General features: G+C 42.0%; 1 pseudogene; it reads right to left on the minus strand.

Annotated features, from left to right (window-relative positions):
- Positions 1-1,118: 1,118 nt before the first annotated feature.
- Positions 1,119-17,902, minus strand: LOC114559675 (uncharacterized; annotated as a pseudogene).
- Between the last annotated feature and the right edge of the window lie 4,354 nt (positions 17,903-22,256).

Raw genomic sequence — 22,256 nt, forward strand, 5'->3', positions numbered from 1 at the left:
CAACGGGATCTGTTGGTCCATTCTCATATATACTGTCTATGGTCATTACCAGTCAAACTTTCTGCTTTCCATTAGCAGGTCCTTCTCTATTGGAAGTTAATCTACAAACATAATTTTACTCCTCATTATACTCCAGTTTGGAATAATATATACATAGTGATAAGCAGAAAATCTGTGTTCATTGGTGAATGAAAATCCAAGGGAATCTGGGCAATTGCTCATTTTATGGACGGTAATGGATTATTGTTACAGCACATGGAGTTTTATGAGAAATATCAACTTCAATGCAAAGCGTTGTGATAGATGGTTTAAAGCTATACCAATGTCTCTAAAATCCATGGTGAGAGAAGACATTAGGTACTCCAAAGTTTCTCCTGGTCTGAGGCAGCTCTGCATCGAAGGAATGGATTTCTGTGACTATAAATATACCAACAAAGTTATTAGAAATATTCTATGAAAGGAATATTATCCTAATCCAGTAAGAAGAAAATATATGTTGAAAGAATTTGGTGATATGAAAATAATATGAAAATAATATCTCACTCCCTCTTCTTCGGGAGGTAAAAGAGGTCAACTTTAAAATGTTAAATGAAATCTACCCAAATTCAATTTTGATACAAATAACTATGTTTTTTGTGAAAAGGAAATTGAGAACATGTATTTTTTTCTGTGTGAGTCAGTGCAATCTTTCTGGTGAGATCTGCAGAGTTGGCCACAGACCAGGGAAATTGAGATACCACCTCTTACAGTGAAGTTGGGTGTTTTTGTTGAAGATAAGAAGGTAGATTTTGTTCTCAACAATTTGGTGCTTTTAGGAAAACATTTTATACTAGCCTGGGAGACACCAGACCCTTTTTTTCAGTTGTAACTGAGACTGGGTCTGGGGAAGGTTAATTCCCAGCTCATTTCCAAAGGGGCGTCAGACTAATCAGACCAACAATATGGGTGACGTAGCAGCAACAGCGGCATCAACGGGTTGCTGCGCTTCAGTGGCCATCATGTTAAATGTAAACAAAAAGCTGCTTGCCGTCGCTATTGTCATTGTGTAAAGCCCGCCTCAACGGTTGTGATTGGTGCCTTTAATGGGCTCTTGGCCAGACTGACATGCAGAGCAAATCTCAAATTTGCTCGAGGTTGAGTTTTAGATGGTGTGTGGACATCCATGAAGAAATATCAGTCAGACAGGCCGAGATACGTGCTGCTACTTGAGTTTCAGACTCTGGAAAGGAGATAATTAGTTGGGTGTCATCTGCGTAACTGTGATAAGAAAAGCCGTGCGACTGAATGACGAGAGAGAGTTGGTGTACAGAGAGAAGAGGAGGGGACCCAGGACTGATCCCTGAGGAACCCCAGTTTTGAGTGGGCAAGGTTCTGAAGTAGATCCTCTCCAAGTTACCCAGTAGGTTCGGTCTGCCAGGTAAGATTTGAGCAAAGAGAGCGCAGAGCCTGAGACACCCAGATCCCGGAGTGTCGAAATGAGGATCAGGTGGTTCACTGTGTCAAAGGCAGCAGAAAGGTCCAGAAGGAGGATGACGGAGGAGAGAGGATGCGATGTGAAGCTGCTCAGTGACAGCAAGGAGGGCAGTTTCTGTTGAGTGGCCAGCCTTGAAGCCACACTGGTGGGGATCAAGAACGTTGTTCTGGTAGAGAGTTGATTATAAATGGCATGCTCAAGAGTTTTGGAAAGAAATGGAAGGGATGGGGGGGTGATCGCATTTAACTTTACATAACTATCAAGATAACATTACGTGTAATTGTATGTGATATAGGCCAAATACTTTCCCCTTAATGTATCATATGAATTTCCATGAACACAATTCTAAAATGCACGAGACATAAAGGCTTCTGCTATCGGTTGATAACTCAAACTTGCCGAGAACCTAGACACCCGTTTGATTACATAACTCATGCATTAGGCACGGTTACGGTCTTGTTCAGTAGTCTGGTGCACAGTCTCCTGGTGACAGCCTACCTATCACGTAACAAACATTTAACTTAACATAACTCCTAAGATAACATGACGTGCATTTGTATGTGATATCAATAATGTAATCTATTAATTTGTATGTACACAATCAACTAAGATGCACGAGAAATAAAGGCTTCTGCTATCGGTTGATAACTCAAACTTGCTGAGAACCTAGACACCCGTTGAATATAGACTCATGCAGCACCCTACCCTTGGTTACGGTCCTTACGGTCTCGTTCAGTAGCCTGGTGCGCGGTCTCCTTGTGACAGCCTAGCCTAGCTACCACGTAGCAACATTCACTTCTCTAACATTTAACTTAACATAACTACCAAAATAACATGACGTGTATTTGTATGTGATGTACTGTACTTCCCCATCGATAATGTGTGAATTGCCTTGGACACAATCCTCTAAGATGCACCAGAAACAAGGTTTGGTTAATAACTCAAACTTGCCGAGAACCAAGACACCGCGTGATTACATTAGACTCGAGCGGGCCGGCCGGTTGCACGGTTACGTAAGACTCGAGCGGCCGGCCGGTTGCACGGTTACATTAGACTCGAGCGGGCCGGCCTGTTGCACGGTTACATTAGACTCGAGCGGCATAGGGTCTAGGTAGCTCATTTCCTAATTGATTCTACCACCACCACTCCAGTCCAGTGGAGGCGCTAATGAGCTAGATTACTACACACACAGTAGCAGAAGAATACCAGCTACACAACGGCCAACCACTGACATATATATAATGCCAACGGCACGAATGAAGTAAAAGAAAAAAACAGGAGTGAGTCAGTTCATTGACGTATGGCACTCGATTCTCCCGGCTCAGTGACACGAGTCGTGTTAATTAACCGGCTCTTCGGTCAGTTCGTCAACACTAGATTAAGAAAGAAAGAGTCAGATGGACGAAGGGTTGATATAGTACATGACGCCAGAGAAGAAGATGAGAGTGAACGAATATTATGGCAGACAGACATAGTGTCTTTTGAGATATGGTTGTGAGCTTGGGAGAGTGGGATAGAGAAAGAGACAAAGAAATGGTCTGAGGTATGGAGTGGAGTAAGATTGAGGTTGGTTGTAGAGCAGTTTCTGGTGAATGAGATCTAAGTGGTTGCCAGCTTTGTGAGTGGGTGGGGAAGGCAAGAGTGAGAGGGCAAAAGAAGAGAGAAGGTGTAGAAAGGCAGCTGACTTCTCTGTCTGGATGTTGAAGTCGCCCAGAAGAATCAGCAGAGGGCCAGTTTCAGGGATGTTTGAAAGAAGGACATCCAGCTCCTCCAAAAACTCTCCCAGACGACCTGGTGGGTGGTAGATAACAACAATGACTAGTTGTACCAGATGCGTTATGGTAACAGCATGAAGTTCATCTTCACTTGGGGTTAATGAGTAGGCCAGTAGGTCTTGGCGTTTGGTGAAAGAGTAGGCAGAAGAGAGAGCAGCAGGGGTGGATGTGTTAGTCGGTGTAATCCAGGTCACAGTGAGAGCAAGGAAGTCAAGGGATTGCAGGCTGGCAGTTCCACAGGCCACCTACGACAAGGTGTTGAGTGTGTGTGGAGCGGGTGGGATAGGTAAGAGATGTCGGATTGCGGAAATGTTGCAAACTTATGCAAGTATCTAAACTTTGTAGTATCTCCGAGAGGATACACGGACAGGAATGGAGAAACAGCACATTTCCAGATAAAGACAAAGAGCAGTGTAAGAGAGATATGACATATCAAACCCACTTAACTTCCCACTTAGCCTCCCACGAAGACTCCCGCGTAGACTCCTTTGTCTTTGTCCTCTGAGTCTTCGTCCGATGAGTCTTCACGTAAATGCTAATTTTAAATACAAGGAGGTGATTGGTGTTGGCTGCAGCTGTGGAGGCCCCACGCAGCTAATCAGTCAACAAAGCACCTGCACGTCTGTCGTTAAAACTACACTCCCAACAACAAACTTCACACTTAGCTAGATTGAAACTACGCAGTTTCAGTCATTTTAAGTAAAACCACTAAATTCTTGCCAAAAAACACAGCAAATCCAGCAAACCTACACAGCAGAGGTAGAAAAAGCAGAAAAAGCAGCAGAACCCAAGCAAAGTAAGTACTTATTGTAATATCTAGCTGTCTGTAGTAAGTTTCCTCAGAGGTCAAATGCACACTTCCTATCAAAAGAAATCGCATGTTGTCTCCCCATATCACTCCCTGACAACACCCCCAAACACAGCAGTGAGCAGAGGAGCAGATGATAGATGGGCTTCACTCATACATATAGACTACGTAGATACAGCATTGGTTGCGGCTGATAATTGGAGGGATGGGATTACATTTGGGATAAGTTTTTGCTGAAGATCCTGCTTTGCTAGCCTGGGAAAACCCTGACGAACTTCCGGTAAATTTGAGATTTGCTCTGCAAGTAAGTCTGGCCAAGAGCCCATTCAAGCCCATTTCCAATTTTTCCAAATCGAGGCACCAATCACAACCGTTGAGGCGCGCTTTACACGATGACGATAGCGCAGCGACAGCAAGCAGCTTTTTGTTTACATTCAACATGACGACCACTGAAGCGCAGCAACGCTTTTATGCCGCTGTTGCTGCTACGTCACCCAGATCGTTGGTCTGATTGTTTGAAGGACTATGCAATGCCCAGAGGCATTTGAGCAGCGTCCATTGGTGACACCCCTTTGGAAATGGGCTGTGAATGAAGCTTGCCCAGACCCACTCTCAGTTACAACTGAGAAGCGTCTGGTGTCAACCAGGCTACTGCTTTGCTACAAATGCCAGCACATATTCATGATACAGGATACTCGTTTAAATTAACAATGCAGGTTTTCAAACCAAAATATCTTGTGTAGCTAGTCGCAGTACGCAGCTTTAAGATGGAGATTGACTCACCTCAAGTGGCCAGTCGAGGACCTGCAGTTCAGCCAAAGAGCTGCCGCTTCAATAACACATGTTATAACAATGGCATCTTATTGATATATTATTAATTACTTTAATAAAAAATGCTTTAACTGACACAAGCTACCATTAGCTTAAATCAGTATCAGGACAGTCACTTTACAGTCAACTTTATGTTGGCTTAAAAGATTGTTACAAGTTGGCTCCTTCTTTAAACAAAAGAGTAAGCTCACACAAACATATACTGTACTTAAAGGCTTTATTTGGCCAAACTACAAATGAGTGTAACATTAAGTGTGTGTGAAAGAAAAAAAAAAAAAAAAAAGAGTATAACAAATAAACGAAGTGCCGGAGTGTCCCCAGGGTGGTGTATGGTGAAGAGAGAGACCAGAGCAGAGTCTGCAGCCATCTTAAATTCATGTGACCCAGGCCATACAGGTGTGCCACATCTCCTCTGGCCTTGGCTCCGCCTACAGGCACCCTGCAACACAGTTAAACACACACCAAAACAGCATAGCACAGGGACAACCACAGGGTCATCACAAGAAGGATTAACGTTACCTCTTGTGAAATTAAATTCCAATACGTTCATAACAGTAAAATATTGTAAACACCGTTATTCAGTGTTGCTTTAGTTTGGAATTTCTTTTGCATCAACATCCAAAAGCAGCAGAAAAGTATTTTTTCTATGAGTCTTCATGGGCAGAACGGGTCTGTTGTCCATCTCAAGATCTCACAAGCCAAATATGTTATCTATATATATATATATATATATATATATATATATATATATATATATATAACTATGGATGATGATGATTAGGATGACTGTGTTAACAGCTGCTTCCTGTCACTTCTTTCCGATGCCGAATGGGTCGGTGGTGGCGCCGCCGGCTGTCTCGTCCCCACCCTGCAGGGAGGCGCCGAGGTTCGCGGTCAGACAGGTGGAGAGGGCGCATCTACCTTTAATCATGCTGAAGTGAGACAGGTGAAACCACATGTGAGACAGGTAAACATGGAAACCACAGGTGAGATATGTAAACATGGAGACGATAGTTGAGACAAGTAAACAAGGAGACCACAGGTGAGACAGGTAAACATGGAGACCACAGGTGAGATATGTAAACATGGAGACCATTGGTAAGACTACAGACTTTAAGCTCTCGCTCACTATACACGGGTTTCCTGTTTACAAACATTACTGGGTGCGTGCGCATACCGGAGGCAGAAAGCCAGATTGGTAAACTGGCCACTACTGCAACAACCTTAAGTATTGAAGCTTTCCTTATTGTTTGTATATAAATAAAATAAAACGTGATCTGTTTGTTTGTCTTTAATTTTGCCGTGTTACTGTGATATATATGTATGACTATAATTATCATTTTAAGCTAATGTAATAGCCAATGTTAGCAGCAGGGTTACCCCTGAGTGTACCCCTATGGTTGGTTTATGCCTTAAAATAATGGCCAGGTTTTCCAGGAAAAGGTATGATATGTGTGTCTCTGTTTTAAAACATCACTGCACGTTGACTGTTTTTAGCAGAAGAGGTTGATTGTGGACGACAGGACGACAACACTGTTGTGGTTAGCTCGCCAAAACTCTACTGCCGCTAGAGTTTCAACGTTGCAACGTTAGCTAATGTCCACTAGCAGATGTACAGGCTAACTATAGCCAGTTAGCTTTGTGCGTAACGTAACAAAAACCCACCCATCTCATAAGAGCGACGCTTAATATTTCATTCAATAAAATGATGGTACAAAAGGAGCAACTAACGCCACAGGTCTTACGTTGCAGCGTGGACGCAGATATAAGAAACCCCGAAGGCAGTCATAATAATTATCTAGCAGGCTAGGCTAACGCTGTTGTGCTAACATCTGCGTAGCTTTAGCTAGCAGTCTAAACTTGCCTCGAGTCCGGACTCGAGTACTACAGCCCTGACAGGTAGATATCACTTAGCTAAACAACTGAACAAGCTGCAATTTTTCTGATTGATACAATGGGAGCCTGACTCCTTGCATATGACCCCAATCTGCCCTTCTTATGGCTTGAAGCCATAACCTCTGCCAGTTTTTGGCAAAAGCATGCTTCCCCCTAGGTATGTTAATCATCATGTTTGTACAATTAACCATGCAACAATTCCTTGGCCTTTTGACTTACAATATGCTACTACTACTAGCTACACGAAACACGTCTTCTTTCTGCCTCCTGGTTGCGTGCGCAAGCAGTGATGACGTTGCCGAGAAATCCATGTATAAAGCAGGGGATGCTTTAGGGTGTGGCTACACGCCAACCTGTCAATCAGGACAGCGGCTTAGCAATACCAGCCATGGGCCTGTGTCCATTAAAATAGACCTGAACTTGTTTTTGGGTGTTGTCCGTGTTTTCAACTTAAACTTTGACCGTATCACTGTTTGTTTTCACTTCATTAAAGTTAATTGGAACATTCGGTCACCAGATTTCCCGGAACTAAAACCGGGACACTTTGCGCGTGACCGTACTGCTCGTGCACGCACACGACTTTGTGCCAGCCCAGGTCAGACATAGACACAGACAGATTAGACACAATTTTGCCAAAAGGCACACGTAGGCCTACTGCTCACAACATAATGAGGTATCTCAGTTAATATTAATGAATTTTCTTGGTATGTAGCCTACATATCTAGAAATAAAATTTAAAAAAGCATTCTTTTGGAAAATGCACTGAACTTGTGAAAAACTTTGTGAAAAGGTATTTTTAATTGCATGCAGGCTTGAACTAAAGTTATGGTAACACTTTACGGTTAAGGGTACATGAATTATGAATTCATGCATGACTTAATTCATGATTTGTGCATTACTTCATTCCTTTATATCTTATGAATCATCAGGAATTGACATGAATTCATAGCCTCTCATTCATGACCTCATGCATGAACAACACATCAACTAAAGCATTAGGTACGGTGGGTAGTTTACATCATTATGCACAAGTTGCGTTCAAATCAATATTTGCGTACGTCGCCAAATTCATTTCCTTGTTTTACATCTCACATTTACCAACAAAACGTTCAGCGAAAGACCATGCAAAACATTTCAGACCATCCTGCCAACCTTTATACATTTTAACATTAAAGTGATGGTTCGGAGTAATTTCACCCTAGGGTCCTTTGCACTATGACCTCGAGCCAAACACCCCCCAGAAGAAAAAATATTTTTGTTGCATCTCTTTTCAGTGTTGTAATTTGTAGACAGCCCTAAGCACTCATCTTACTCCCGGCAGCAGCAACAACAGCAGAGAGCAGAAGCCAGCAGGCAAGTGTTCATAAACTTCTGGTGTACTTACAAACTTTCCAATCCATCGTTTTATGAGTACATAACCTATATTTACTACTGTAGACGTTTGGTATCATTTCGGACATTATTAGTGGGGTCATTTACCAGATAAAAACGTGGGTCCATTAGCCCCTGCGCTAAGAAGCTATTCAGCTGATAACGCTACTATACGCTAACTCTCCCAATGTTAGACCCAAGTGAAAAAAGCTTCTGGGGGGGTGTTTGGCTCGAGGTCATGTTGCAAAGGACCCTAGGGTGAAGTTACTCTGAACCATCACTTTAATGAACACTGTAACGTTTTTTCACTCTAGAGTCGCTGAAGCTGCTGCTGTTTCAATCCTGATGGCTCTCTGCAGCGGGCGGGGCTGTTGCTCAGTTCTCCCCACGACTGACGTGCGCACACATATACAAACACACATGGTGGATGCAGGAAAAACCGGAGATGAGACAACACTATGACCTAAATTGAGGACAGCTCCCGCAAAATCAGGCATTTTGGGCCGCAACAATCTCAAAAAAAGGCTGCAAAATCCTGGAGGGACTGGTTAAAACGAGACAGATAAGAAGAGGCATTGCAACAATGTTTACAAATATACATTGTAACGCTGGCTGCACAGATTATGCAGATGCAGACCGCTATGATTGACTGACACACATACACATTTTTAAAATCATATGTTGGACCCTTTATTAGTCTTTCTACATGGGTTTAGTTAATGATTGGGCTATAATAAGACCACGTCGGCTATGTAATCGCTGACAACCGGGACAATTTCATAGTGGTTGGTGTAAACTGGGACATTTTAGCGTCCCGACAGGCTTTTGTCGGGACTCGGGACACACAACTGAAAATCGGGACTGTCCTGGTCACCCTACAGATAGCTAGCGTTAGCTGTTAACTTAAGGGAAAGTTGGCAGATTTTCTGTACTGCCGTACATGCTAATTTACCCACTGGTAAATCTCTGCTGGATGACTCGCTTCAAAGGGTTGAAAATTTCACTCTTTAGCGTTTAGCTTAGCGGAGCTCCATTGCAACCATAAACAACACTGCCTTGGCTCCACCCTCTCCCCCAAAAATTGTCATGTCTGGTTAAAAAAAAAAAAGAGAGATGTCAGCAAACTCAAGGCTTCAAAAGGGCAGTCCACAAACCAATGGGTGCCATCACAAATGCTACGTCCATTATTTTTACAGTGTATTGGTGAGACAGACTTATGATTTTCTAAGTGGATTTATGGACGTTTATTCTGAATGGATATCAGTGATAATAATATCATCAGGGGGTTCTGTGACTCCGTACACTGCTGTTTCCCTCAGCCAATCACATTATTTCACAGAGGTCAAAAGACAGTCGTGCAGTGATACCAGACGCAACCAGTCAGTTAGTTAAACTTCAAGCATGCATTAAAGATATAAAATCATGGATGACCTACAATTTTCTGATGTTAAACTCAGACAAAATTTTAAAAAGTTATTGTGCTGGGCCCTAAACACCTCTGAACCTCATTATCTAAAGCTATAGCTACTCTGGATGGCATTGCACTGGCCTTCAGCACTACTGTCAGAAATCTAGGAGTTATTTTTGATCAGGATATATCCTTCAACACCCACTTAAAGCAAACCTCAAGAACAGCCTTTTTTCAACTTCGTAACATTGCCAAAATTAGGCACATTCTGTCTCAAAATGATGCTGAAAAAGTAGTCCATGCATTTGTTACTTCCAGGCTGGACTACTGTAATTCCTTAATATCAGGTTGCTCAAATAAGTCACTTAACTCTCCAGTTGATCCAGAATGCTGCAGTGCGTGTTCTGACAAGAACTAAGAAAAGATCATATTTCTCCTGTATTAGCTTCTATGCATTGGCTTCCTGTAAAATCCAGGATTGAATTTAAAATCCTTCTCCTGACCTACAAAGCTCTAAAAGGTCAAGCACCATCATATCTTGAAGGGTTCATAGTACCTTATTGTCCCACTAGAGCACTGCGCTCCCAGAATGCAGAGTTAAGCCGCTTTCCGACCAAGTAGTTACAGGAACATAGTTATAGGAAAAGTCCACTTCTAAGCAGATCTACTAACTACTCTACCGTTTTTTCCATTTGCATTCGCACTGGCCAAGTGGCCATAGGGACTATAGGAGGGGTAAGGGAGTAATGCAAGCACGGCAACGGTCTTTATAGCATTAAAATCAGAAAACAAATACACAAAAAAAAGTATGAACTAATGTATATAGCATATTTGTCATAATTTTAACAAGTCTCCCGAAGAGAAACAAGTATCTCTCTCGCCTCCGCCTCTGCCTGCTGCGCTGTGGACGTGTGTGTGTGTGTGTGTGTGTGTGTGTGTGTGTGTGTGAGACGGCCAGTGGACATGTGTTGTGATATTTAAACAAACGATCCATCAGCGGCGAAATAAAAGCATCTTAGTTACGAGACCGGGGGGTCTCTGAGCATGACTGTCTGAGCGATGAGCTAGTAGCCGGGGCTCCCCTCCTGTGGAACCAGCTCCCAGTCTGTGTTCGGGGGGCAGACACCGTCACCACAATTAAGAGTAAACTTAAAACTCTCTTCTTTGATAAAGCTTATAGTTAGGGAGTGAGGAGTTGCAGCGTTCGCCTAGACCGGCGGGGGAGGGTGTATAGCTTTTTTTTGGCCAGCAGTTTTCCTTGGATTAGGGTGGCACCAAAATCATGGTTGCTGCTGTTGCCATGGTCTTGCTATGCCCTGCTACACCCTGCTACGTCCTGCTATGCGCTGCTATGCCCTGCTACACCCTGCTACGTCCTGCTATGCCCTGCTTAGTCCTGCTACACCCTGTAACACCCTGCAGTGCCCTGCTACACCATGAACTACTACAACTACTAGTTCTAGTCATAGTTCCATTATCTTTATTGTGACTATTATTGACACTGTTCATCACACTCCCAACCGGCACCATAAGATACCACCTACCAAGAGCCTGGGTCTGTCCGAGGTTTCTCCCAAAAAGGAAGTTTTTTTCACCACCCGAGGTTTCTCCCTAAAAGGAAGTTTTTCCTTGCCACTGTCACACTAAATGCTTGCTCTTGGGGGAATTACTGGGATTGTTGGGTCTTTGTAAATTATAAATTGTGTGGTCTAGACCTACTCTATCTGTAAAGTGTCTTGAGATAACTCTTGTTATGATTTGATACTATAAATACAACTGAATTAAATTGTATTGAATTGATACGTACCCCGAAGTCAAATCCCTGAAACACAAAGAGAGAAAGGAATACCTTGTTTCACAAAGCACCTAGATATTTACTTGTACATGTAAATCAGATCTGAATCACATCTGTACAGATGAATCAGAAAGACTGTCCTCCCCCGAAAAACATTACCATAAGTCGTTTGATCAAGCAGCATATGAGTTTATAGCAGCAGCGCCCTCTAGTGGCCACAGTAGTTATGATGGGAGCAAAGCAGGAAGTAAGGTGATGAAGTATAATGGCCCTGACACACCAACCCGATAATTGGCCGTAGGACAGTCTGGTGAGGTCAGTGACTTGAGTCTGTTCGGTGTGTTTCGTGCCGTCATCCATCGGAGGAGCTGTCGGTCTTCATTTTGGCCGACCTGACTTGCTGGGTCTCTACTTTTGTAAAATACGAGATCGTATTTTGAACTATCGGCTGGAGAAGCCAGACCCACGTGACGCGTTGTCATTTCTGGTTTTAATTTATTGTATTACGTCTCACGCATGCGCAGAACATATGCTCAAGACAGCGTTGCTTCGGTGTGTTCCAAGGCACTTTTGGACCTCGGGGAGCCGACTGATCAGTCCGACTGCCTTTTCGGCCGACGGTCAGCCGTCGGGTTGGTGTGTCAGGGGCTTAAGAGCACCACATTTCTGTGTAAGGAGGCAGGTTGGAGTGGTGGATGTGTCAAACAAGCATTTTCCCCCAGAAGACTGGGGTTCATGTCCTGTTTGAAAATAAAAGTAAAGTTTTTTTACTTTACTTGAACAAACGAAGATACATCACGTTCTGCCAATACATTCTCACCCTCGCATCGCATAAAATACGGAAGCTTGCCCATGTGCCTTTGGCGTTTGTTATTCACCCTAAAAGTCTCTTTTAGCGTCATGACTCTTGAAATCACAAGAACGAGACAGCTAGGTTTAGGAAAAGATGGTGGGTGTTTATTAAATGTACGTTTCAGTGACACGCGGGACACAAACCCTGTTCTCCTGGGTGAAAATCCTGTGTTGTTTGACCCATCCACTACCCCAACCAACCTCCTTGCGCGGCATTTCGGCCTTCCTTCCTTTTACTACTCGCTACCCTTGTCGCTCTTAAAGTGATGGTTCTGAGTAATTTCCCCCTAGGGTCCTTTGCACCATGACCTCAAGCCAAACACCCCCCCAGAAGATTTTTTCACCTAGGTCGAACATTGGGAGAGTTAGCGTAGAGTTATCAGCCGAATAGCTTAGCGCAGGGGCTAATGGATCCAGTGATGTATCTTGTAAATTACCCCACTAATAATGCCCGAAATGATACCAAACGTAGAAGTTTGGTATCATTTTGGGAGTACACTAGTTCACTAGTACAAATAGTTTATTTACTCATAAAACAATGGATTGGAAGTACACCAGAAGTGTATGTAAATAACACTTGCCTGTTTGCTTTGGTTTCCTTTGTGTTGGCATTTTAAACTCTGGTCAATTTAGGACTATGGTTAACCTTTTCTCAGATCTCTTTAGGTTAAATCCAGAGAGCTAGCTAGACTTACACATATGCACCTGTTCCACCAAAACAAGTTCCTTCCGAGCCTATTTTGCAGCGGTGCTTAGCACATTTGGAGGAGGGTCTGGCAAAGCGAGACTACCTTATACCATACATCCATATTAGGAACTGTAAGGTAAACACTATGTGTTCTGTGGAGGAACAGGCTCTGAATGCTCATTTTCCAACATTTTCTACATGAAGTCAATGTACTGCTTCCTGAACTATCGGCTGGAGAAGCCAGACCCACGTGACGCGTTGTCATTTCTGGTTTTAATTTATTGTATTACGTCTCACGCATGCGCAGAACATATGCTCAAGACAGCGTTGCTTCGGTGTGTTCCAAGGCACTTTTGGACCTCGGGGAGCCGACTGATCAGTCCGACTGCCTTTTCGGCCGACGGTCAGCCGTCGGGTTGGTGTGTCAGGGGCTTAAGAGCACCACATTTCTGTGTAAGGAGGCAGGTTGGAGTGGTGGATGTGTCAAACAAGCATTTTCCCCCAGAAGACTGGGGTTCATGTCCTGTTTGAAAATAAAAGTAAAGTTTTTTTACTTTACTTGAACAAACGAAGATACATCACGTGCTGCCAATACATTCTCACCCTCGCATCGCATAAAATACGGAAGCTTGCCCATGTGCCTTTGGCGTTTGTTATTCACCCTAAAAGTCTCTTTTAGCGTCATGACTCTTGAAATCACAAGAACGAGACAGCTAGGTTTAGGAAAAGATGGTGGGTGTTTATTAAATGTACGTTTCAGTGACACGCGGGACACAAACCCTGTTCTCCTGGGTGAAAATCCTGTGTTGTTTGACCCATCCACTACCCCAACCAACCTCCTTGCGCGGCATTTCGGCCTTCCTTCCTTTTACTACTCGCTACCCTTGTCGCTCTTAAAGTGATGGTTCTGAGTAATTTCCCCCTAGGGTCCTTTGCACCATGACCTCAAGCCAAACACCCCCCCAGAAGATTTTTTCACCTAGGTCGAACATTGGGAGAGTTAGCGTAGAGTTATCAGCCGAATAGCTTAGCGCAGGGGCTAATGGATCCAGTGATGTATCTTGTAAATTACCCCACTAATAATGCCCGAAATGATACCAAACGTAGAAGTTTGGTATCATTTTGGGAGTACACTAGTTCACTAGTACAAATAGTTTATTTACTCATAAAACAATGGATTGGAAGTACACCAGAAGTGTATGTAAATAACACTTGCCTGTTTGCTTCTCGTCTCTGTTGCTGCGAGCAACGGGCAGTAAGAGTGCTTAGGGCCGTCTACAAATTACAACACCAAAAAGAGATGCAACAAAAATCTTTATTAATTTCACTTTTTTTTTTAAAGTAAGTGCTGTAGTATAACTAGCAGGAGACAAGTTATAATTGAGGTAAGTTTAGAGACATTACCTTATTTAATCATTAAATTAATAAATATTTTTGTTGCATCTCTTTTCGGTGTTGTAATTTGTAGACAACCCTAAGCACTCGTCTAACTGCCGGCAGCAGCAACAACAACAACAGCAGAGAGCAGAAGCCAGCAGGCAAGTGTTATTTACATACACTTCTGGTGTACTTACAAACTTTCCAATCCATCGTTTTATGAGTGCATAACCTATTTGTACTAGTGTAGAAGTTTGGTATCATTTTGGGCATTATTAGTGGGGTCATTTACGAGATAAATCACTGGATCCATTAGCCCCTGCGCTAAGCTATTCAGCTGATAACGCTACTCTACGCTAACTCTCCCAATGTTCGACCCAGGTGAAAAAAGCTTCTGGGGGGGTGTTTGGCTCGAGGTCATGGTGCAAAGGACCCTAGGGTGAAATTACTCCGAACCATCACTTTAATACTTCGTCATCTTACAACGTCACGGTTGCGCTGGTGCTCTGCCCGGTGCGTTCCATACAGACGTAATTTTTGCGTCGTATCTGACGCTGAGGGCCACTGCCCAACCATCCGTATTTTACGAGTTGGGAGTGAGAATGGGTTGGTTCTGCGTCACGCGTGTAACAAGAACTGAAGCAGCTTCAGATTTGAATCCAAACCAACGAGTTTAAAGGGTAACTACCAGTTTTTTTAAAACCTTGTGTCTAAGTGACTAATGGGAACAACAATCTTTAACATTTGTCCAGTATTAAGCGAAATTGCTGCAGTCAGCAGCGGCTAAACAAGCTACAATGTAAGTTAATAGGGCAATTGTCCAGCATGTATTTATGCTCACAAAAGTGCTTGTTTTACAACATTATGGAAAGGATTTCTTGAGAGGTCAACCTTTCTGTTAAAGAGTAACATAAAAACATCTGCAAAATTGTGTTCGCTAAACCAACCAGACTTTAGTTTCATTTATTTTATTAATTTCACCTTTATTTTTTTAAAGGCAAGTCATTAAGAACAGTTTCTTATTTACAATGGCAGCCTGACAAGTGGCAAAGCCACTTAGGAAAAGGGAAAAAGGGCTAGAAATAGTAAGCAGTAATTTTAGCATTGTAAAATATACTCCATTCAAAGTCAACAGAAACAAAATAAAACTATGAAAAGCCGTTTAGGGTCGTCTTTCCACTTTTCCAACCATCACAACTCTAGTTTTTGTTGAAATAAACACATAGTTTACCGATTTATATGGCTCTACACATGCTAAAAGTATTTCTTTTTAAATGGAGTCTGGTGGGTTTAGTGCTAGCGTTTCTAGTTAAACAGTAAGGTATCAAATAGGTTTTAAAATGGTCTATCTATGTAGGGATCCTTTCCATAATTTTGTCAGACACTGAGAATAATAATAATCTAAGCCTTTTAGTGGCAAAAAAATCAATTTTAGTGAATCAAACTGATGCTGAACATTTGCCCCATAGGGTTTACATTGCAGCCGGTCTGTGGCTGCCGGTTACAGCGTTCACGCTTAATACTGGACCCGTTTCAAAGATTGTTGTTCCTATCAGTCACTTATACACAAAAATATAGGAAAATAGGATCCAGGTTGAAAAAAACTGTAGTTACCCTTTTAAACCACAACTATTCTCTGATTATTTTCTGCCACAGTTAGGGGTGCTAATTTATGAAACGCTTTTGTGGATCGTATTAAAGGGTGGGAATAAACAACAAAATCAAATCTAATCAAATCTGTACAGGTGAATCAGATCTGTACAAGTAAATATCTGCTGAATAAAAAAGTCTTACACTTTGTCCTGTGGAAACACAAACCTGGAAAACAAACAAAGACACGTTTGAACAGATATCTAAGCTGATTAAAAAAGTGAGAAAAAGAATCTACGTACATGAACGTAGAGGCGGCCATGTTATCCGCTGTGTTGTTTGATGACATGTCTCTGAGGAGGAAATACATCATCTTTCTTAAAGCTGCAGCAATGTTTTCTTATAGTATTCTTAAGAACACTTTGGATAAATTGATGATTTTTCTAATGAAGTTCAGCACATCAAGTGACACAATGGGCCATATTCTCAGTCTGTGTGTGTGTATTACTTTGTATTACTGTGTATGTGTTGTGTATTTTGTGTATTTTTGTGACCTTGTGTTGTTGACGTGTTGACGGGACTCGAACCTGCTGTCGAAACAAGAAACCGATTATTTCAGCAGTGTTTTACAGAAGACAAAATTAAACATATATACATTTGTATCTTATGATTTTAAGATTTATTCTTGTAACTGTATGTACAAACATGATTCTGAACTTAGAGATTATTATAATTATCTATCTGTTAACGATGAGTCAGAGATTTCTGTCACTAAGTCATTAATATTATTACAAGACATTTCAATCGAACTCTATTTATAGTTTTATAAATCATAACAGATGTTATCCCAGGTCAATTTATAGATAGAATAGGGCTAGACCACACTCTATAACTAACAAATTATTTTCTTATTACCTAGTCATAAATATGTCATGTTAGACTTGTGTTTGTCACAAGATAAGATCATAACTGTGAACTTTTCCTAAAATGATTTAACATCGTACAAGATTTTTTCTCACACTATTTCTGTCTCTTTTCATCAATGACATCATGATATAATGTAATTACCAGGAGTGTTTCACATAATTATTATTTCTTTTACCTTTGTCAATGTTCACATTTTATGATGACAATGTTTTCTCATCATGTTGTGGAGATAAAGACGATGTCATGACTCACCTGGTGGAGTTTTCCTCTCTGATCTTCAGCAGGTGAGTGTCAGCGTTCAGATCATCATGCCTACACACAGATAAAATCTTCACATGTACTTTTCTACTTTTATCTTCTGTTTCCAAAGAAAACACTTGTCATCTCTGCATTGGCTTTTACATTTTTTTTATATGGAAATGAATAATGGCTTCTTCTTTTTTTGTTTGTATTAATGTTGTAGGTGTAAAGTGATTTCTACATTCTCCATTTATGCTATATAAGATTTCAGTCAACTAAAATGTGCATCATAGCTTACGTACACATACAGCCGGGTGATGCGTAGAAGTCTGTTCCCCCTGTTTCCCTCCTTTTGAAAAGTGTAAAAAATGTATGATATAACCCTCTCCACAATGACTGTCAAAGACAGGGCCATTAAAAATTGCTACAAACATATTAATGAATGCTCATTTAGACCTACTAGGCTAGTTTACACTTAAATAAACTGTTACCTTCATTATATGAAAATGTCTCTTTGGATAGTAAGGGTTCCTGACCTCTGGGTATCTAGACATGGCAAAGGTCCTTGTCACCGAAACGTCAACCAAATAAATGAACCAATGCAGAGGTGACAAATGTGTGCAGGAATTTACTTTCCTTTTTCTTTGAAAAATTATCTTTGGGGGGAATTGATTCCCTGCACCACAAACTTTCCATCCATCCTCTACTTTTATCTTCTGACCAGAGATTCATATTCAACGCGTTTAAAGCTCACCTGTCGAATGAAGCAGGAAGAGGACCAGCGGAGACCCTCATCATCATCATCATCATCATCATCATCATTACCATCATCATCAGAGACAGAGCGGCAGACTGAACAGCCTTCATCATCTGATCCCCAATAGACAGTGAGGGAGAGAGTGGAGGCGACTCACCCCACAGACTGAATTTATACTCTTAGTTTAGAGTCAACACATCTGAGGTCAGTTTAGAGTCAACAGATCTGAGGTCAGTTTAGAGTCAACAGATCTCAGGGTCAGTTGGAGCTCTTCATCATCAGCTGAAGGCCTCTGTCTGGAGTACGAAGGACAATGGTCCTCAGTGTGTTTACTCTTTCAGCTCATCATGGGAACTACCCGATCTATCTGACCTGGACTCTGTCACCATGGAAACAACTGTAGTTTCAAGTCAGATAAGATAATGCCATCACAACATCAGCATACAGAGTGAAACCTGCTTCTTCTTTTCTGTTCTTTAAATACAGTACATAAAGTACATACATACATACATACATACATACCGTATATATGTATATACATAGATATGTTGTTTATTGAGTTTTCTAGCCCAAAACAAATGTCCACCCTGCTGCGCAGTAAAGATAAATTATGTTCTCTACATATAAGTGCATTAGCAAAAACAGATATCTCTGTTTTTATTTTCATAAATCCAGGAAATATCAATCCAATATCAATATCATCTGGTGTTGTTGTTTTGATAAGAAATCTCATTTTTATTTTTTATTTTCATGAATCAATTTTTTGATTTTCCACTCAAAAGGGAAAATCAATCTATCTGGTGTTAACTGGTTTATTCATAATGGCTTGTATCAGTTTTTTGCAAATGACCTCTGCTCATTACCTCTTGTAAATCTGACATGTTTGTAACAGTAAAAGTAACAAGTAAAAGTACTTGTGGGATATGTGTACACAGAGGAAAGCCTTGCTACTATTTTTAGTGTAGCATGGAGACTGTGCCATTATCCCTTTTCTCAAAGTTTCTCTCTGATTCAATGAAAAAGCTGACTCAACTAGACCAAAAAATGAGTGTCGCCGAGATCGAAAAGTAGCTGATGGTAATAATGATGATGGTAATCGGCATAAAGCTTTGTTTATAACTCGGCGTGACACCATGGCGTGGGCCTCCATGGATGGCGCGCTAGCTACGAGCATGCACAGAAACGTTTAATGTATTGTTCGTTGCAGTATTCTCAAAAACGCCAGGATACGTACAAACAAAGTCATCTGTGAATAAGCAACAAGGTCCGCACTTTATTTTACAGTACACTAATAGTGTAATAAGACAGATATTAGGCAGTAAACAAACACACAGTTATAGCCTAATTAGACACCATATTCCTAAATTATGCTGTAATTTGAAACTGCATGTAATGTCATACTAGACCCAAATTATACTATACTATACCCCCCCACCCACAGTCCCAGACACAGTGCATGAAAGGTCCTTTAGCCTCATTGCATTTAAAACAAAGGTCAGGCATATTACTGTTGTATTTATTTAATTTGACAGGAGTTTTGTATGTCTGCATCAGCCAATTATATTAGATTATCTTTAAATTAATGTTTGCTGTTTCTGAGATGTGTCACAGGTCTCCCCCTACCAATCCTTTTCCAAAATGTCCTCTTTTAAGTCTTCCCTCCATGTCTCAAGTCTGGTTATCGATGTTTCTTTAGAGCCAGGTTCATATATTTTTTAACCTTACCTAGTCAATATCCTTGATAATCCACATCCGGGATTGCTCCGTTGCTCCCAGAAAATCGTCCGGATTTCACTCATTTAGGCCGCCGGATATCCGTTGCCTTTGGTTTCCTTTGTGTTGGCATTTTAAACTCTGGTCAATTTAGGACTATGGTTAACCTTTTCTCAGATCTCTTTAGGTTAAATCCAGAGAGCTAGCTAGACTTACACATATGCACCTGTTCCACCAAAACAAGTTCCTTCCGAGCCTATTTTGCAGCGGTGCTTGGAGGAGGGTCTGGCAAAGCGAGACTACCTTATACCATACATCCATATTAGGAACTGTAAGGTAAACACTATGTGTTCTGTGGAGGAACAGGCTCTGAATGCTCATTTTCCAACATTTTCTGCATGAAGTCAATGTACTGCTTCCTCATGTAATGTTTTCTGTCCAGTGTTTTCCAGATTCATCTACCAACCCTTATATAACTGGCTCGGGTTTGCCTTGCCTTTTATAGTTTTAGACTGCCGGGGGACTTCCGTTGACACACTGAACTCCTCTCTCCTCTTTCTTTCCATCTGTGTGCGTCCATGTCCCAGAAATGCTTGTTGCTAATGCGCTGCTACACCCTGCTACGCTCTGCAGTGCCCTGCTACGTCCTGCTATGCCCTGCAGTGCCCTGCTATGCCATGAACTACTACAACTACTATTTGTAGTCATAGTTCCATTCTCTTTATTGAGACTATTATTGCCACTGTTCATCACACCCCCAACCGGCACCGTCAGACACCGCCTAACAAGAGCCTGGGTCTGTCTGAGGTTTCTCCCTAAAAGGAAGTTTTTCCTTGTCACTGTCACACTAAATGCTTGCTCTTGGAGGAATTACTGGAATTGTTGGGTCTTTGTAAATTATAGTGTGTTCTTGACTTACTCTATCTGTAAAGGGTCTTGATATAACTCTTGTTATGATTTGATACTATAAATAAAATTGAATTGAATTGAATTGAATTGAGAGAATAAAGATGCTTCATTGCTTGCTCTTTGTTACTTGGAAGGCACTGCCTGGTGGAGCGGATTGATAATGGCGCCACCCAGCTGTTTGCTCCGTTTTGATAGACTTCTCAGTCCTTTATATCAAGATAAACCTGATCAGAGTAAGCCTTGCCAACCTAGGGAGGGCAGAGCGCATCTGGCGATGAAAGAAAAGGAAAGAGAAGGAGATTGCAAACTTCTTCAAGAATCCATTCCACTACGCATGTGGGCTCCTGAAAGGAAAAGCCAGAGGAACAATGGAAGCCTCTAAAGAAGAGCTAGAGGAACGCATGCACACTCAGTACAGCGACCCTTCAAGGAACGAGCCCCTAGGCCCACCAGACTACATACCGAAGCCTCCAGAACCATCTGCCCTGTTTGATGCATCACCACCCAAACTCATTGAGGTCTGGCATGTGATCATGCAAGCAATATTAGCATCAGCATTAGAATACTGTACAAGTTGTATAATAACTGTCCAATAACTGTCCAATAACTGTCTCATGAGGATCCTTTGGATCCTCATGAGAGTTGCCTGGACCAAGAAGAGCATCCCATCTGTGTGGCAAAGGGCAGTGGTGGTTTCTATCCCAAAGGGAGGCCATGGTAATGACCTACTTCCAGGACATGTAGATGTGCTTCACGCTGCAGAACTTTACCTTTTGCTGGCAGCAAAGTCAAGAAAGGGGAGCGAAACGACGAGGCCACCTTCAGCATCGGAGTGGAAAACATCCCTCATCACAGATCAGCACATCTGAACCTGGAAAGCCTCTCAGACAAGGGGATGGGGACAATTATCCTTCAGCAGCTGTCAGAAGGCCTGGCCAAGAAAGACTCAAGCCTATACTTACATTGGAACTCACTGCATACCCCTGAATTTTATCACCCTCTGATACATGAAGGAGAAGTCGAGACTGGTAATGGAGTTAAGGGACTCCTCTGACAAGGTAGTGAGGGATGCGCATGTCCGAATGGCAACAGAAAGGAAATGGAGGGCTGAGTAGAAGTTGGTGAGCAGACTGCAAAACCAGGAGATGGTGGGCAGGGTCCAGACAGGGCAGGCATGCCTCGAATGTTGTGACCAACTCAGCTTATAGACTAGAGCAGACAAGGAGAAGAAGGACCTGCTTGTCTCCGAGATCACCAGAATGGAGCAGGAGGGTTACAGAGTTTAGGCCATGGCACAGGGGTGTCAATGTCAGTACGAGTGCACTAGAATTTTAGCTTTGGCTGATTTGACTACAGGGGTCTGAGTGTCGACTTGTTTGACCGCAGTTAACGATGCTAACAGCAATAAGGAACACAGATCACATCAGACCCCAGGCACCAGCCGCGTCGGAACAAAACTGCAGCTATTTCATTAGAATTACGTAACGTAAATACAACTTTAATACATTAACTAATCTGTAAACAGATGCATTTAAACGGCAATGGTGGTTAACAATGAGGACAAAAATTCCCAAACTTCACAAGGTCATCAAATGTCCGTGTTTACTTCCATGTTTTCAGTTGAGAGACCCCTTGCGGCAGAACATCATATATTGTATGTTTAAGCAGTTATAGGTGATTATTAAATGTCTGATAGATGGTGCATGCCTACACAGTGTAGCCCAGAGGCTGATCAGAGTGGAATGAGCTTTAGCTTTAAATCACATCAGAGATTTTCTGCATACCCGCTGGTGCAGTATTACTCACATCACTGCTGTCATATTATGACAGAAGACATTCTGAGGG

This window comes from Perca flavescens, chromosome 8 (assembly GCF_004354835.1).
Source record: "Perca flavescens isolate YP-PL-M2 chromosome 8, PFLA_1.0, whole genome shotgun sequence".
Taxonomy (NCBI): domain Eukaryota; kingdom Metazoa; phylum Chordata; class Actinopteri; order Perciformes; family Percidae; genus Perca; species Perca flavescens.